The sequence below is a fragment of the Pituophis catenifer genome, unplaced genomic scaffold, assembly GCF_029215685.1.
Source record: "Pituophis catenifer annectens isolate HBS135680 unplaced genomic scaffold, rPitCat1.0.hap2 SCAF_13, whole genome shotgun sequence".
Taxonomy (NCBI): Eukaryota; Metazoa; Chordata; class Lepidosauria; order Squamata; family Colubridae; genus Pituophis; species Pituophis catenifer.
In genome coordinates, this window is record NW_027256893.1 from 18,204,497 (window position 1) to 18,216,350 (window position 11,854).

Consider the following 11,854-nt stretch of genomic DNA (forward strand, 5'->3'; position numbering starts at 1 on the left):
TGATCTATATGGGTTTACTCTAATAATCTCAGGCTTTGGAAATAAATGCACCGCACAAGTAGGAAATCAGGACCAAGATGTACAATTACATTGTATACTCCCACACATATGATTAATATCTTTTTATCCCTTATGCTTACTCCCAAATAAGATTGTTTATTTTTCAGAGTGATTATCTGTTGACTTCAGCCTTGAAATTCTACCAGTGATTTCTAAAGCATTTCTTTCTTTTTCTTTTTTTTTTTTAAATGCTTCAATTTAGGCTTCTGCAACTAATGTATTAACCAAAGTTTAAATTACGGAAAATAATTTCCTGTGATTTTTAGTGCCTCCCTTCAGGGAGAGCAGGGGAAGGAAATTCTTTTTATATGACTTTTAATGCTAAGGCGACATCTTCCCTTCCTTTAAAGCAGTGGCTCCCAACCTTTTGGGCACCAGGGACCGGTTCCGTGGAAAGAGGTTTTTCCGTGGACCGGCGGGGGTGTGGTTTCACTGCCTGCATCCCACAGATGGGACTTCACTTGTTTGCGCAGCCCAGTTTCTGGCATGCCGTGGCCAGTGGTGGGTTGCTCTCGGTTTGGTCCGGTTCTTGCGAACCGGTAGTAATGGTGGCGGAAGCCTCCGCCCACCCGCCCCGACATCATCACTGATGATCTGCACATGCTCCCATTGCGAACCGGTAATAAAGGTAAGTGGAACCCACCCCTGGCAATGGCCCATTGTCAGTCCATGGACAGGGGGTTGGGGACCCTGCTTTAAAGTATGCCGTGTTAGCTGATTATAATAAAAGCCAAGTGTTGTACATCTCAAACTGTAATAGCAATAGCACTTACACTTATATACCACTTCACAGTGCTTTACAGCCCTCTCTAAGCGGTTTACAGAGTCAGCCTCTTGCCCCCAACAATCTGGGTCCTCATTTTACCGACCTCGGAAGGATGGAAGGCTGAGTCAACCTTGAGCCTGGTGAGATTTGAACTGCTGAACTACAGCTAGCAGTCAGCTGAAGTAGCCTGCAGTACTGCACTCTAACCACTGCGCCACCTCGGCTCTTCATGCAATAATCATGTAGTTCCTAATAACAATAAAGCCTGATGATCAATAGAAGACCATTCACAACACAATTCAATTCAGTTTCAATTCAGTTTATTACAGTCATAGACCAGAGACCAGAATAAATAAAAACATTTGGTAAATATACAATTAAAAATTCTAGTATAAAATAATGAATAACAACTAAAACCTATGATAAAATCCAATCCGGCAATTATACATGGTCTAACTATACCAAAATTACAATCCATAAACTGTGTGGCCTGTTGTCAGTTTAATACTAAAAAGGAAAGGAATAAGCAGTGCAAAGGGTTTGATATATAACATAACTAGTGGATCTTTGGGCCGCAGGGACACGGTGGCTCAGTGGCTAAGACGCTGAGCTTGTCGATTGAAAGGTCGGCACTTCAGCAGTTCGAATCCCTAGTGCTGCGTAACAGGGTGAGCTCCCGTTACTTGTTCCAGCTTCCGCCAACCTAGCAGTTTGAAAGCACATAAAAAATGCAAATAGAAAAATAGAGACCGCCTTTGGTGGGAAGGTAACAGCATTCCGTGCGCCTTTGGCATTGAGTCATGCTGGCCACATGACCATGAAGACATCTTTGGACAACACTGGCTCTTTGGCTTTGGAACGGAGATGAGCACCGCCCCCTAGAGTCGGGAACGACTAGCACATATGTGTGAGGGGAACCTTAACCTTTACCTTATACTGGATTAGACACTTTTTTCCGATGAATCCCCAGTGCTGCTGCACAGAATCTAGCCATATTCACAACACATAATTCCACATCAAATCTAATTGACAACCAGATTTCCCAAATACCAATAGAACTCATCATGGCCCAATGCTGTAATAATGAATAGTCAAATGAAATCATCTCCACAGTGCTTTCCAAATTTTGCATTATCAATAAATCTTTCTTGTCGGATCTGTCCATTGCTAGTGGGTGATCTTAGGACAAAGGCTAATTAAATTGATGACTGCGTAGACAACGAGATAATCAACATTTGTTTTCTCTGCTTCAAATCTGCCAGCCGCTGAGTTTACGGCTTCACATGCTGTGTCCAGCACTTAGTGAAATAACAAACAGACTATCCTCTTCTTTTAATATAAGGTGGAAAACAAGTGTAGATCCATGATTCCGAGAAACAACTATATAGATTTCAGCCATCTGTGGCCACGTATTTGATTAGGTTTGATCATTTGCCAAAGCGTTGCTACAGATAAGCTGTGTGGGCCCTGGTAATGAGGGGAAGACTGAATTTTGGAACTCTAACCAATGCAAAGAAACTCTGAAAACATTTCCTTGGACATGGCAACAGAACCGCAAGCTCTGTGAAGCATATTTACAGAATGCAGAGGAGCCTCAAAAGCATCAAAGGTAAGAATTAAAAGCCTCAAAACAATTAAAAAGAATTAAAAGCCTCAAAAATAACAAAGAGAAGAATTACGGATGATGCAGTAGCTGTATAAATGGGACACGGGAGCTCACCCCCTTACGCAGCACTACTCTACTCCTTTTACTATGTCACCAAAACAAGCAAAATTTGTGGAATCAGTCAAAATCTGAAAATACGACAACAATCATGCAAGTCATCCAAACTGGACATAAGAACTCTTTCTGGGCTAGAATGACAGGGAGATGGAGGTGAGACAAACAATCTCAAAAAATGGGGTGGGGTGGAGTTAAGAAGCACAGGAGAAATACTGAAAAATATACATTTCATCTAACCCTGGGACAATGGAAAAATGAACTGATTTCTCAAGAATGGCCAAGAACTGGAAGTTTGTGTGTGTGTGTATATATGTGGGGGTGGGGGGCTTTATTGTTTGAAATAATTTTACAGGTTTGTGGTAGATACCATGTGATACACCAGCAATTGCGCTTTGGCATTTTTTGCATGGTAGGGCTTCCTATCAAACTTCATGCTATGTCATGTGATCTCCATATGTCCAGCTGAAGTTTCTGGCCTGATGCAATTTGTACTTCCGTGTTGCTTCAGAGCTCTGCAAATTTCCAGTTGTGGAAAGTCAGAGGTTTCACTCCTATGATGATGCCCACAAAAGACCTTGTGTCATTGGGGCAGTTGATCTTTCTCTCTTGAAAGCGGTTTAAATGTCAACGCTTCATTCAACATTTTAACAAATATTATCCCTTTCTGACAGTAGTATTTTAAGAAGTGAATAATTTAACATCTTCACTTTTGCCCCTTTGTCATAAAGAGCTGTCACATGCAAATTTCACAGTAATTACAAGAAGATGGATTGCTTGCTTGCAAACATCCCATCATGGCATACATTTAAATATTTAAATATATTTAATTCACTGCATGTATGTATTCTTCATCTAGGGATTAGCTGAGATAGAAATTTCACAAGAACAGTCCTCCACTCCTCCGCTCGCAACAAAATACCTTATGCCACCAGAGTTGAAATTCTGGGTTTAGAAAATTTAGAACTACGCCGCCATCGGTATGACCTAAGCATAGCTCATAAAATCATCTGCTACAATGTCCTATCTGTCAATGACTACTTCAGCTTCAACCACAACAATACACAAGCACACAACTGATACAAACTTAAAGTGAACCGCTCCAAACTCGATTGCAGAAAATATGACTTCAGCAACAGAGTGGTCAATGCCTGGAATACACTACCAGACTCTGTGGTTTCATCCCCCAACCCCCAAACAATGGGCCAGTCCTGGAGTCAGGGGAAGGCCAGGATGAGGGCTCTGCATCGGAGGCAGAGATGGGGCCAGGGCCATCTGGGAGTGATGTGTGGACTCCGGATCCTCTAGAGACATATAGCAGAGAGGTAGAAGAACAGGAGGAGCCTGTTACTAGTGCATGCATGTGAAGAACTGCCAGAAGGCAAGAGCAGTTGAAGCAAAAAGGACGACTCGGGAGTAAGGCCAGAAGATGATTGGCCCCTCCCATAAGGCTTAAAAGAGCAGTAATGAGCCGTTGGGGTCTTTGTAGAAAAGCAACGTTGATTCAGTGCTTCTTGTCAGTGAACTTTGTGGGGGTTTTGCCAAGAAAAGCCTTTGGCAGGTTGCCAAAGACATCAAAGGTTGGTGATAAGGCCGATGGACTGGTTATGAAGAATTTGTTTTGGACTAAGCTGAGAATGAATTAATTCTCAGCTGTTTAAATAAAATAAGTTTGTTCAGGACTGAATTGTGTTTGGTAATCACTACTTGGGCCTCGATCACAACACATATATTCCTTAAAATCTCAGGACCAGCTTTCATAAATAAAAAGAGACAAAGGTATAGCAATGAAGGATTAACAGTCCTTTAAATCTTTGCACATTATTAATGGAAATGCACCATTATCATATGAATAGGTGTCCCTTCTCACGCTTAAAAAAAAACCTGATCCAAGGTCACTAACCAATCCATTGCCTTGTATTGCTTCTTTACCTTCCTATCTGCTATTTTTTTTCCCCCCAGCTGGCTTTCTTCAAGCAAATATATGATATGAAGCAGAAAGCACTTGTCTTGACCAATGGAAGATCTTTGGAGATTTTGCTTATTTATTTAAAGGGCTTCTGTGCCACTCCAATTGATAACTGACTCAAGAGCGGCTTACACTTTCTGGTTTTGTAAATAAGGTTAAATCAAGATAGCATCGGTTGACAATATCTTATAATAAGCACGATGCAACACAGTTTGGTTCTGGAGATAAATAAAAGGACACTGCTTCGATCCAGACTCCCTCACCTCCAAATTATCAGAGGGAACAGTTCACATTTTTACCCCTAATACCTGCTGAAAAGCTCAGATTTTGATGGCCTTTTTAAAGCCTAGCGAGGGAGTGGGAAGCTCACTTCCAGCGGTGTGTCCAGCGAAGTGCACAAGGTATTTAAAAAGCGAACTTAAAAAGTTCGGTCCAGTGGTGAAGACTTCGGGCTAGAAACCAGGAGCCTGTGAATTCTAGTCTTTGTTTTAGGCATGAAAGCCTGCTGGGTGAGTTTGGGCCATTCAGCAGGCAACGGTGAGATCTAATTCCACTTTAGGCATGAAATCTGGTTGGGTGACCTTGGATTTGTCACTCTCAGACCAACCCAGGGACAGGGATGGGCTGCTGGGGATTTGCGGGGGTTCAGGAGAACCTTTGGATAAGTTCCACAAATCCCACTCCTGGCTGGCCCTGCCCACCCTACCCCGCCTCTCCCAGAAGTCCCCACCCGGCCTGTTTTGGATGCAGGTAAGTGCAAAACATGTGTGGAGGCTCGGTGAGGATGAAAAACGGGCCTACCAGAAGTTCGGGAAGCCCCAGGACCTCCGGAGCCTGGGGAGGCCATTTTCACCCTCCAAGAGGCTCGGGGAAAGCTTCCGGAGCCTGGGGAGGGCAAAAACACCTCCCCCCTGCTGTGGTGCAGGAGGCCGACTAGGCCATGCCCACCATGGCCACGCCCACCCAGCAACCGGGCAGAGAACCCCTTGCTAAAAATTTTAAAGCCCAACCCTGGACAGGGTTGTTGTGGGGAAAATAGTAGGAGGAAGGAATATTAGGAGTGTTTGCCCCCTTGAGTCACTTATAAAGGAATAAAAGTGGGTTTAAAACAACAACAATAATAAAGAAGATATGGGAAGCCCCATCCTGCAATGATGTCATTACACAAGTCCCTCCTTTATATGCCTGGTCCTGATGCCGGTGCAGCCTGGGTCTTGAAGAGTGACATCACTGCCTGTGCTCAAACAGATAATCTATTGTTTGCTAGCAAAAAACAAGTCAGCCACTTCCTCCCTGCTTTCTAACAACCATCAGACGGACTAACTTATTTTCTGACACTGATTGCCAATTACCAGCCAAGAACAGACTGGCTGCTGGCTTTTTCTTTCTTTCTTTTTTTTAATCTGGCAAGGAATAATTAAACTATCGTTTATTTGTTTTTTCAGACTGGAATAGAAAAACAGAAATCCAGGGATCAAGTTGTGTCAGGCGCGAAAGACCAGGTCCACACAGAAAAGTACAATTAAACTGTTTTATTGCTAAAAAGCCTATGCACTCGAACAGAGGTGTCAAACTCGATTTCATTGAGGCCTCATCAGGGTTGTGTTGACCTTGGGGGGCAGGGGTGGGCGTGGCCAAGGTGGGCATGGCCACCTCAACGTCACTCGTATTGGCGGCACCTGTGGTGGCCCAAGCGCTCTGCCAGCAAAAACAGGTGCCCAAGCTCCATTTTCAGCTGGAGCGACCTCCTGCAACCCTCTGCCAGGGAAAATGGAGCTCAGGAGGGTCGTCTGTGGCTATCCCGAGTTCCATTTTTGCTGGCAGAGGCACCGCGGGACAGTCCTTCAATGTTTCCAGGGTGGCCTTGCGCACCGGATCTAAACACCCCATGCTCTGGATCCAGCCCCTGGACCTTCAGTTTGACACCCCTGCACTAGAATCTTATCAGCTAATGGTTAGCACCTGCTTGGAATTAGATAAAGGTCCATGGAATTCAGGGACGTGGTGGCTCAGTTGCTAAGATGCTGAGCTTGTCGATCGAAAGGTCGGCAGTTCAGTGGTTTGAATCCCTAGTGCCGCGTAATGGGGTGAGCTCCCATTACTTGTCCCAGCTTCTGCCAACCTAGCAGTTCGAAAGCACGTAAAAAATGCAAGTAGAAAAAATAGGGACCACCTTTGGTGGGAAGGTAACAGCGTTCTGTGCGCCTTTGGTGTTTAGTCATGCCAGCCACACCACCCCCTAGAGTCAGGAACGGCTAGCACATATGTGCAAGGGGAACCTTTACCTTTTACCATGGAATTCAAGGGAGATGAGACTTAAACTCCTTGTCGTTACATAGGGATTCTAGGCTGGTCCCTCTTTTGACTCTTCCCCCAGATTCTGCCACTCCTTCCCCTACAGTTGACGTCGCTAACTATAGGGGTTCATGAGCAGGCAGCTCCTTCCACATGAATCTTTTGTTGTTTTCCTTTTGGCCCTACTGATTTCTCCTGATTGCTTAGGGCCCATCATCCTCCCTGTTCTCATTTCCTTTCCAATTCCATTCACCTTCCTGAAAGTGCTACAAAGGTAGCAGAAAGCCAGACCTTGTGCCAGGGACAACGTGTAACCAAGGAAAGAGAGGCTGGATGTGGGACGCGGTGTGCTCTGTCACTGACAGACCCCAGGGAACCTCTGTGGAGCAATGCATCTATCACAGTAAATGCATATTGTTTATCCATTGCAGTGCACTTCCTTTGGTGTTGCATGACAAAAATCGTTTTCCACCAGCCAGTTAGTGCCAAGAGCTTCACGTTACTTTGGGGGGGGAGGGAAAAGGGTCGAGGGAAGAAAATATCAAATAATAAATGATGTCTGAGAACCCCAGATGAATAATAAGCTGCAGCCCAAGCCCATTTTGTTAAAAAACAAGGGATACAAATAAAGGTTGATAAACGAGGGGAGTGGGAAAGCAGTGCTGAAGAGCTATAATAATTCAGAAAAGATTAAAAAAATATGAACACAATAGGCAGGTTTTTCTTTGCCCAATGGAGGCAGACCAAAGAAATGCCAAGAAGGTATCGTTGCCAACAGAGCTACTGGACAAAGCATCAGAAAAAACCTTTTGTGCTTTTCTGGCTCTCTGAATTCGATTCACAAGTCAGGAAGGAAAAGCGTTCTTCCTCTGTTTTGTTACACATCCTCCAATTGATCATTGTTCGGTCATGAAGGACATCTTCTCCAGGGTGTGTTAGGGCTGGGAAAGACGCCCATCTGAAACCCTGAAGAACCACAGTCAATAAGGATAGATCATGGAGTGAGTAACCTCCAGCTGAAAGGATGATGGCGGCCCTTGGCCCAATTTTGAATATCCTTGGGCTGCGTTTCAGCCAGTCGGCAGAAATAGCAATCTGTTTAGGCTCTGCATGAGAAGCTGGAAGAAGGAAGAAGAAAACAGGAGGAACAGGAGGAGGAGGAGGAGGAGGAGGAGGAGGAGGAGGAGGAGGAGGAGGAGGAGGAGGAGGAGGAGGAGGAGGAGGAGGAGGAGGAGAAGCTGGAAGAAGAAAGGAGGAGGAGGAGGAGAAAGAGAGAAGATGAAGATGGAGGAGGAGGAGGGAGAGGAGGAGGAGAAAAAGAAGAAGATGAAGAAGATGGAGGAGGAGGAGATGGAGGAGGAGGAAGAGGAAGAGGAAGAGAAGAAGAAGATGGAGGAGGAGAAGGAGAAGAAGATGAAGAAGATGGAGGAGGAAGAGAAACTCATTTTACAAAGATGCGACTACATTTTACAGCCACAACTGAGCCCAAAATTTCCATTGCTAACCAAGGCAGGGGTTAAGTGAGTTTTGCCCCACGTTTACAATCTTTCTTACCACAGTCGTTAAGTGAATCCCAGCAGCAGTAAAATGGTTGCAAAGTGAATCCGGCTTCCCCATTGCCTTGTCTTGTCAGAAGATCACAAAAGGTAATCACATGACCACCAACACCCCCCAGGAACACTGCAACCGTCATAAACCCCTGCCAGTTGCCAAGCCTCCAAATTTTGATCACGTGACCCTGAGGATGCTGCAACGGTCGTAAGTGTGAAAAACGGTCAAAAGTCCCCCTTTTCGGTGCAGTCGTGACTTTGAACGTTCGCTCAGCACAAGGTTGTAAGTCCAGCGCTACCTGTAAAACAGAGGTGGTATTCAGCCGGTTCGTACTGGTTCAAGCAAACCGGTAGCAGAGATCACGAGTGGGCCCCGCCCACTTGCCCCAGCTCTATGCCGTCCTATTTAGGCACATTTTCGAGGCTGGGCGCATGCGCAGAAGGCTGGGCGCAGGCGTGGAAGGTGCGGACCAGTGGTGGGTTGCTCCCGGTTCTCTCCGGTTCTATAGAACCGGTAGTAAAACCAGCGGGAGGCTCCGCCCACCCGCCACGATGTCATCATGGGTGATCAGCGTTGCAAATTGGTAGTAAAGGTAAGTAGAACCCACCCCTGGTGCGGACACACGGCAAACCGGTGGTAAGAATATTGGCTGCTGTAAAACTGCCTCTCTGTAAAAAAAAAACATCATCAAGACAGAACAGTCTATTCCCGAAAGCATCCTGAAAGGAGTAGCGTAGAACTTCCTCCTGCCTAGTCAAAGATCAGAGGGAATATCAGCCTATTTATTTATCGTATTTTCATATCGCCCAGCGACAGATACCTCAACCATTTTGGGTTCCATCTCCAAGCGTATGACTGAACAATGCCACCCTTAAATTTTGTTTTCTTTGTTCCGTGGTCTCTTCTTGCGGAACATAATTGCACTTAATCGCTTTTTAAAGTAAGATGATAATTATCTCCATGTCAAATTATCTGCTTTTCAATGTGGAGGCTATTGGTGTTAAGTTTCCACACATTCACCTCCCCCTCTTCGTCTTCAAAGCAGTGCAGCGATCTCCTGATCTTCACATCATTTCTGCGTAAACACTGGGCTGTGATAAGGATTTTTTCCCCCCTTTTCCTTTCTTAACAAGGGCTGGAATGCAATTTATTTTACATAGCTCCACATAATAAAGTGGCATTTAGATAACTCATTCAAAGGGCAGATAGCAATTCTCTTCAGACTTCATTAAACCATTCTTTTCATGCTGAATTAATGTGTCAAATATATTTGGAACAACAAACTGAATTATTCCTTTTTTTTTTTTTTTGTGCCTGGGAAAAAAAAATATATGATAGAAGCTGGGTTGCCTGGATTTTTACTTTTTTTATCAATTAGCTTTGTATTGAAAATCTGTTAATAGCCTCATTCAACTCATTTCTTGCGGGGTTTTTTCCTCCGCTGTAAAAGAGCAATATTTCCTGCATTCGCTTCTGATCTATTGACAAAAGGATGAAATTTTTAGCAGAGACGGTTTAGGGAGGGCCACGCAGCTTGTTGATTTGATCCTGACGTCTTTGTTCTTTAAATCTGAAACATCTACACCTTTTAAGTGTGAAAAGGCAAATCCATACGGATTGCTTCAGCAGAGATCTGCCTTCATCTACCAAAGAACAAAAAAAAAAAAAAAGGCATTGAAAAATCAGGTGTCAACTTTCCATTCTGTAGAAGAAAAATTTGAAACTAATGAAATTTAGAAATAATGGATTGCAGGTAGTCCTCGACTTACAACAGTTCATTTGTTGTTTTTGTTAGTTGTGAAGTTGTGTCCGACCCATCGCGACCCCATGGACAACGTTCCTCCAGGCCTTCCTATCCTCTACCATCTTCTGGAGTCCATTTAAGCTCACACCGACTGCTTCAGTGACTCCATCCAGCCACCTCGTTCTCTGCCGTCCCCTTCTTCTTTTGCCCTCAATCTTTCCCAGCATGAGGCTCTTCTCCAGTGAGTCCTTCCTTCTCATTAGGTGGCCAAAGTATTTGAGTTCCATCTTCAGGATCTGGCCTTCTAAAGAGCAGTCAGAGTTGATCTCCTCTAGGACTGACCGCTTTGATCGCCTTGCAGTCCAAGAGACTCGCAGGCATCTTCTCCAACACCATAGTTCAAAGGCCTCAATTCTTTGGCGCTCAGCCTTCCTTATGGTCCAACTTTCACAGCCATACATTGCAACTGAGAAAACCATAGCCTTGACTATACACACTTTTGTTGGCAGGGTGATGTCTCTGCTTTTTAGTAAGCTATCTAGATTTGCCGTAGCTTTCCTCCCCAGGAGCAAGCGTCTTTTAATTTCTTGGCTGCAGTCGCCATCTGCGGTGATCTTGGAGCCCAGTAAAATAAAATCTGTCACTACCTCCATTTCTTCCCCATCTATTTGCCAGGAAACAGTTCATTTAGAGACCTTCAAGGTTACAACGGCAGTGAAAAAAGTGACTTATGACCATTTTTCACACTTAACGATCTTTGCCCCATGATCATGTGATCAAAATTCAGATGCTTGGCAACTAGTTCATATTTAGGTCCGTTGCTATGTCCCAGGCTCATATGATCCCCTTTTGCGACTTTCTTGACAAGCAAAGCCAATAGGGAAGCCAGATTCACTTAACAACCGGGTTACTAATTTATCAACGGCAGTGATTCACTTAACAACAGTGGCAAGACAAGCCGTAAAGTGGGGCAAAACTCACTGAACAAATGTCTCACTTAACAACAGAAATTCTGGGCTCAATTGTGGTTGTAAATCAGGATATTAGGCAAGTAGTCCTCAACTTGCAGCCATTCATTTAATGACTGTTCAAAGTTACGGTGAGGCTGACTTACAACGAGTCTTTGCAACTATGACCGTGGCAGAATCCCTGTGGTCACGTGATCAAAATCCGGAGGCTTGGCAACCAAGATGTATTTATGGTGGTTAAAGCATCCCTTGATCAGCTGTTCACCATTTACAACTTTCCCAGGGGACTTCTGAGAAATGACATTAATGGAGGAAGCCAGATTTCCTTAACAATTGATTGGTTTACTTAATGACCCTGAGGAAAGAAACATTGTAAAATCAGGCATGACTACCTCACTATGATGGAAGTTGCAGTCCCAGGTGTAGCTGTATGTTAATGTCAAAAAGTACTTACTGTTGTGGCCCCGCCCTCTGAGCCTGTCCCATCGGAGGAAGAAAGCTCCAAGCATGAGGAAGAGGAGTCAGCCAGGCCTCCCTCTCCAGGCCCTTCCCCTCTGGCATTGTCTCAGGTGCCGGCTGAGGGAGAGGAGATCAGTAGGGAGACAGCTGGCTCGGATCAGAGTGACGAAGAAACATCATTCCTGGACGCACGCCTCTGAAGGCGTGATAAACGTTTGCAGCAGCTTAGGAGGCATGCTAGGGATTAGAACTGAGTCACTGGACCACACCCCAGAGACTATATAATAGAGGGTAGTGGTCAGTGATCCTTGTGACGAACAAA